Raw genomic sequence first — 7,543 nt, 5'->3', positions numbered from 1 at the left:
GCAAGAGTTTAATGCTGAGGCTTTATTGTCAATCAATGTGTGGATAGATTGGTGAGATCACACTTGGAGTATTGTAACCATTTTTAGGCCCATTACCTAAGGATATCCTTACTTTTTTTAATATATATTACTTCTGTTTTTGCACTATCTTTAATCTAATTAATATACAGTGCATAAAAATGTATTCACCCCCTTGGAAGATTTCATGTTTTATTGGTTTACAACATTGAATCACAATGGATTTAATTTGGCTGTTCTGACACTGTTCAACAGAAAAAGACCATACATTACATTCTTTCTTCACTTCCTCTGAGCAGATGCTAACAATGGACATAAAGGTTCTATTACTTTTTAAAAATGAAGTAACAAAAGATAAATGCACAGTTATACATTATATCATGACCTATCAGTGTTTTACTTACCAAAAAATGTTCTGAGTGTGAGATTACCAAGTTGATAGAGGAACAGATTCTCCTTTGGCTTGAAAGATGACATATGAAGGTAAGCTAGCCAATAACATAAAAGAGGATACCAGACGTCTTTTTTTCATATATGATTCTAAGATGCATCCTACGGATGCGCTGGGACACATCATCAGTGATGTAACCTGGGGTTGTTGGGTGTTTCGGGTCTTTCAACATCATATACCCTCGCCCCGGCGACTCAGCCGGGGTTGATCAGACCCCAGCTTGTGACCCAGCAGCATTGGCCCACGGATCACCCCTCCTGATCCATAGCCATCTGGAGGCTCTCTCAGCGGCCGTTGTGATGGTCCTGATAGCTTTCCTCTTGCCAGCCCCAGTGATGCCAAGTAGGATGTAGACTCTGCAGAGTGAGCGGCCGGCAAAACCCCTGCTCCCCACTTCAATGGGCTCGCAGCCTTCAGCCCGGCTCCAACAGCTCCTGATACCTGGCCCGCTTCCGCTCATTTGCCTCCTCAATGTGGTCCTCCCAGGGAACTGTCAACTCAATGAGGACAACCTGCTTCGAGAACACTGAAGAACGGACCACATCTGGCCTCAGTAAAGTTGTTGCTATTTGGTCAGGAAACTTCAGCTGCCTCCCCAGATCAACTTGAAGCAGCCAATCTGCTGCGGTGCTAAGCAGGCCTGATGATGATGATGGTCTGGGCTGACGTAGGGGCTCTGCTCCGGCGCTGACAAAGGAGATGATCTTCCTCTGACCACTCTGTTTGCTGGTGGTCATGGCCACCATAATGCTCTCTGCCACTGCCTTCAGCACCTGGTCATGATGCCATCGGTAGCAACCTTCCCCCAAGGCTTTAGGGCAGCTGCTAAGGATGTGCTCCCGTGATCCTCTTCCTAGACAAAGAGGACGTGCTGGTGATTCGCTCTTGTCCCAGACATGGAGATTTGCAGAGCTTGGCAAGACATCATAGACAGCCTGGATCATAAATTTAATGCGCTGGGGTTCTGCCTGCCAGATGTCAGACGAGGAGATCCTCCGCAACAGCGCACCCTCCCAGCTTGTCCATGCTCCCTGCTGCCGCATGCCCACCATCCTGCTGTTCCTCTCCGCTTCAATGCCAGCCTGCACTTCCTCCAGGATTAGTTGGTGTCTGTCTTTGCCTTTGGCCTTGTCATAGCGAGGTTGTGAGATGGAGCCCAACCCCACTCGCCCAGTTGACAATGTCCCCACCAGTACCCTCTGTCTCAGCCGGGATTCTGCTATCACCAGCCCTTCTTGTGCCTTCCACTTCTTACCCGTCCGTACCTGGATGCCTGCTGCTGCCACTTTATGGTCCTTGGAATCGCTGTACTGCAGCACCTCTCTTGTGCGGGAAACCCTGAACTCCTCGTCCAGGCTGCTGAAGGGAAGTCACAGCTTATTGCACCTTCCGTACAGTGCTGTGCCGCTCAATCTACAAGGACTGCCCATCCACCTTCGAAGGTACTTACTGATCTTTCTCTCTGGCAACTCCACAGTTGTCACAGGCAACTCATATACCAGTAGCGGCCATAGGATTCGGTGTAGGTTGCCATGCTGGTAAATCCAGGCTTTGAACCTTCCAGGTAAGCCTGACTTGTCCACCATTATGAGCCAGCTCTCAAGCTCCTTGGAAGTTGATCAGATGGCAGCTGCATCTCTGAGGCTGCCGTCAAAGATCTTCCCCAAGCTCTTGACTGGCTTCTCGGTGATAGATGGAACTATAGTGCCATCCAAGGTAAAACAAAACTTGTCCACCACTTTGCCCTTCTTCAACAGCACGGACCTGGATTTAGCTGGTTTGAAGCTCATCCTTGCCCATACGATGAACTTTTCCAGGCCCTGGAGGATCCACCTGCTGCCAGGAACTGATGTTGTCATGACAATGAGGTCATCCATAAAGACTCTGATTGGGGGCTACCAAACACCAGACTTGGTCAGCGGACCTCTACACTCTGCCTCAGCTGCCTTGACTATCATATTCATGGCAAGGGCAAAGAGAATAACAGAGATTTTGCACCCAGTTATAATCCCCTTCTCCAGCCTATGCCAGCCTGATGTCATAGCTCCAGAAGTGACTCTCAGTCTGAAGTTCCCATAGTAGTTCATGATGAGGTCCTTGACCTTTCTGGGAATGTGGTGTTGATCTGGTGTATACTCGACCAGTTTGTGGGGTATTGACCCATACGCATTGGCGAGATCTAGCCAAAGCATGACCAGGTCTCTCTTCCCCATGTGCACCTCCCTGATCAGCTGGGTGACTACTCCAGTGTGTTCCAGGCACCCAGGCACTCCAGGAATTCCACCCTTCTGCACTGAAGTGTCGATGTAAACGTTCCTGAGGAGAAAGTCCGTCATCCAGCGGGACAAGACACTAAAGAAGATTTTCCCTTCCAGACTAAGCAGTAGATGGATTTGAACTTTTCCAGGTTCGACAAATCTTCCTCCTTGGGGATCCAGACCCCCTCTGCGTACCTCCACTGGTCTGCCACTGTCCCCCTGCACCAGATAACTCGCAGGATCTTACAAAGAATCTTGAGAAGCTCCGGGCAGTGCTTGTACACCTTGTAGGGTACTCCGCTGGGTCCTGGTGCCGGAGTGAAAAAAAGAGGTGGGAGTGGATATTGAACTGCTGAAAAATGATGCTGGAGAGGTAGTAATGGGGGACAAAGAAATGGCAGAGGAAGTTAATAAGTGTTTTGCGTTAGTCTTCAATGTGTAAGACACCGGCAGAATGCCAGAAATTTGAGAGGGTCAGCTGGCAGAAGTTTTTGTAGTTGTTATTACTAAAGAGAAGGTGCTTGGGAAGCTGAAAGGTCTGAAGATAGATAAGTCACCTGGACGAGATGGACTATATCCCACGGTTTTGAAAGAGATAGCTGACATGATTGTGGAAGCATTTATAATACTTATAAGTATAATAATATTTATATCTTTCAAGGACCACTAGACTCTGGAATTGTTCTGGATGATTGTAAAACTGCAAGTATCTAAGAATGGAGGGAGGTATAAGACAGGAAATTAATTGTGAATTAGCCTGACTTTAGTGGTTGGGAAGATGTTGGAGTCCACTATTAATGGTAGTGGTTTCCTTGGCTGTGTAAGTCCAGGGAAGACATGAGTCCCACCAAACTTGTGAGGTTGAGATAGCTCGTCCCATCCCAAAACCCAGTTTGTGTGCATGCTGTCTAATTTTCTACCCTGTTACAAATTAGTGCCATGAAATAATAGGCAGTATATTGCATACAATTAAAGGAATTAATATTATGACTCTTAACTAAAGGGTTAATAAAGAATAGCAAAAAGCAAAGAGCCCATTCTAATTAAGCAGACAAATGTGCACAAGTTGGAGCTCATCTTGAACCTCTCTGTCACTCATGCGCTGGGCCCTCGGTCAGCATGAACGCCCACACCACCTTCCGAAAATCGGTCACAATCCATCTCGAACAAACGGGTCTCTCACTGGATCGTATGCTCTGACCAGTTCTCCCCAGCATCTTCTCTCTTCATCTCCTGATGAACAAAAGCCCATGACTCATCAAGAAAACCTCCTGCTAATTGGATGGCAGACATTCCACATCATCCCTTATCTTCAACAATAACCCAAACAGGCTGAAAGCAGAACAAACAGCTCTTACGGAGCTGCAAAATGAAATACCTACAGCATAACAGTAAAGCCATGAACTAGGGCATTACATTAAGGATGAGGTTTCAGAGTACTTGTAGGTGAGTGTTAAAGTAGGATGAAGTTAATATAGTTTACTTAAGGGGAAATCTTGCTTGACTGATCTTGATTGGTTAGGGTTTGAAGGAAAACGGAAAGAAGGCAGGAGATTGGGGCTGAGAGGAAAAATGGATCAGCCATGATGAAATGGCAGAGCAGACTCTACGGGCCAAATGGCCTAATTCTGCTCCTTTGTTTTATGGCTTTATAATCTCACTTTTGTTGTAAATAATTTTGGGCAACTTTGACTTGTGACAGCAGTTTAAATGAGTGACCATTCATGATGGATAAAGTACAACATATGCTATCAATAATCTGGTGTTGCTGTGTAGTCACGCTAGCTTGGGGCTCCTCTCCAAATCCATCTGCTCTCCTCTGTATTGAAGCTCAATATTTTCAGTTACTTTATCAATGACCTTCTTTGCATCTAAAGGTCAGAAGTAGGTCTGTTCATTGATGATTGTGCAATGCTCTCTTCCAATTTTACCGTAGATTCCGGATTTTAAGCCGCTACTTTTTTCCCACATTTTGAACAGCTTTGAACTCTGCGGCCTTTAATCCAGAGCGGCTAATACATTATTTTTTTCATGCCGCCTTGTAAACATTTTGCCTCGTAACAGTAGACCAATAAAATTGATGAGTAGTTCACAGAGGTCCAATGAAATTGTACGATAAATCAAGCGCACTTTCACAATTAAATTATTGTAAATCAGTCATTTGTACTCACCCTCATCAACATGGAAAACACTCGAAGAAAAGCATTGTGCTGCCTTTATGGCAGTTATTTAGTTTATAATATTTTCGCTTAGTAATTCATTTTCTAGTTAAAGTTAGAAGTGTTTTAACTATATTTGTTTTCTGTACTACATCGCGAGATGCTATGACGTCACACCCGGTTTCGCCGCGTCTTGTGGGAAAAATGCCGTTTGCGATAAATGGGAAGGAGGGAGGGAGCGCATTACGCGAGCGGCATTAGATCTGAGCGAACGCTGCTTTTAAATGCCGTTTGCGATAAACGGGACGACGGGGGTCAAGCGGCGGAGCGAAAATGCTGCTTTTAAGTTAAAGGCGATCAATAACTTTTCCTGGTAGGCTGCAGTATATATATTTTTTACCAGTCGTTAGGAGATATTGGAATGTTGTTCAGTAAAGAAGTATACGCAACGTATATTTAAAAGTAGCCGCGTTACGGGCACGGTTCGAAAAAAAGCATTTGCAATATGTATTTGTTTTTGTTACCATATGGATTTAATTAAAAGTTAAAAAATCCTCACGTGTAATATCTTTCTGTGTAAATATCTCATATTACAACGTGGGACACCTGCGGCCGAAAATCCGGTGCGGCCTAAAATCCGGTGCGGCCTTTACAAGTAAAAAATTGATTTTATTTCTAAAATTAGAGCCAGCGGCTTTTAATCAGGTGCGCTCTGTAGTCCGGAATCTACGGTACTCAGGAATGTCAGTGTCCATGTCTGCATGCTGCAAAACCCAGAGAATTTTAGCAGATAGGCCATTAAATGGCATGTATCATTGGTGACGTACATATCTGGCAACAACTATTTTCAGCAAGAGAGACACTGAACATGGTCTCTCTTCAGTACCATGTATCACACCTTCAGATTCAATACAGAGCCAAATACAACTATGGTAGTTTCACATCTCTTTCATGATCAGATTGGTGACTGTACTCACAAAACTTATTTTATTGTCCACGGGACATGAATCAGCTATGCTCTGGGATATAGTTGTGCTTTTATTGTATGACTTCTGATTTCGGCAAGGAAATAAGAATTTAACTGGACTAATCACTTGAATATAATATCTACCAGAGCAGTTCAGAGGCTGGATATTCTGTGGCATGTTACTCCTTCATGGCTCTTGAAAACCGATTCACAAGAAGGCAGTGTGATGGTACACTCTCCATTTTAGTGAAAGCTGCTTCAACAAAACTTGGAAATTGACTCCATTCAGAACAAGGCAGCTAACTGGCACTCCCGCCACTCTGGCCCCCTGTAGCGGCACTTTCTCACCTAAGCTCCCCCAGCTTCCAGCAAGATGGTGGCGTGACCGGTCGCAGTGGCTTCTATGGGTTCAACAAAAGGTGCTACCATTCTGCTTAAACATATTTCCAATGACTGCAAGATCCTGCTATTGAGAACTCAAAGTACTGCAGGTCTGCACCTTCAGCAAGTTGCTCACTGGCAGAGATAATGAAGGGGCTGCACAACGTGCTGCTGCCTAAGTCAATGGAGGCTTACAGTCAAATAGCAAGTGGCCTTCATGGTCGCTTTTCTTGTGATCGCAAGACCCCTTTGGGCATCGCAAGATCAATTCGCTGATTTATTGGATGAGAGTGGGGGAGCAGCCTGGCTTCAGTCGTAGCGAGAACTAGGCCTGAAGCCATGGTGTTGCCTGCTTACAGTCATCCGGGGTGAGAGGATGAAGCTGTTGTGCTTCACCAGGGCTAGTATGGTGCGGCATCCCGAAATGGAGCCGGAGCTGTCCTCTCAGGGCTTCGCTCGGTGAAAGGTAAGTTGGTGTGGTAAACTATGTATACCTGTCTGGACACACCCCTCTGCTGACTGCTTCTGTGGCTCCTCCCACAGACCCCTGTATAAAGGCGATTGGGGCACTGCTCCTCCCTCAGTCTCCGAGATGTTGTGCTTCCTTTTTGCTGTTAATAAAAGCCTATCATTCATTTCCAGTCTCCGAGAGTTATTGATGGTGCATCAGTCGGTAAGTTCTGTTGTGGCTGACAGCAGATTTATTTAGCTGCACTCAATGGACTCGGGCCTCAAGCTGTGTGGTTGCTTGCTTTTCAACCGCCAGGGAAGAGGCATCTGAGCCAGCGTGCTCTACCGGGGGCAGCATAGCATAGCTGTGGTCGACTGAAGATTTCAAATGGACTGGGGGGTCTGGACTATCTACAAATATCTTTGTGTGGTTCTGTTTTTACTAATATTCAATATGGATATGGGAGGACTGGATCTCAAGGCCTAAGTATTGCCCAGTGGGCGTCGGGTGTCGGGATGAGCGTTGGGGCTGGTCAACAGATGATCTCGGTGGGCTGGGATATCTAGACTATATGCATGCATATTCTGTGTCATTGTATTTTTACAGATATTCTGTATGTGTGAGGACTGGCCATCGGAGCCGCAGTGTCACCTATTGGGTGTTGGGGTGTCTGGGTGGGGTAGTGTCGACAGATGGTATCACTGAGCAGGAGGGCTCTGGACTACATAGATGCATATTTTGCATCACTGTATGTTTTTCATGTTGTTTTATATTGCCTTGTTGACTTGTATGTATGTTGGACTGTCCTCAACTGTGATGTCGCGGCGGGGTGGTCGGTGGGGTGGCATTGTGTGTTGG

The 7,543-nt window shown here is 45.9% G+C and overlaps 1 pseudogene; it reads right to left on the bottom strand.

Annotated features, from left to right (window-relative positions):
• Positions 1–677: 677 nt before the first annotated feature.
• Positions 678–6,652, bottom strand: LOC140730160 (uncharacterized; annotated as a pseudogene).
• Positions 6,653–7,543: the final 891 nt, after the last annotated feature.

The sequence above is a fragment of the Hemitrygon akajei genome, chromosome 7, assembly GCF_048418815.1.
Source record: "Hemitrygon akajei chromosome 7, sHemAka1.3, whole genome shotgun sequence".
Taxonomy (NCBI): domain Eukaryota; kingdom Metazoa; phylum Chordata; class Chondrichthyes; order Myliobatiformes; family Dasyatidae; genus Hemitrygon; species Hemitrygon akajei.
The sequence above is the reverse complement of the archived record's forward strand: the minus strand, read 5'-3'. Positions and strand labels throughout refer to the sequence as shown.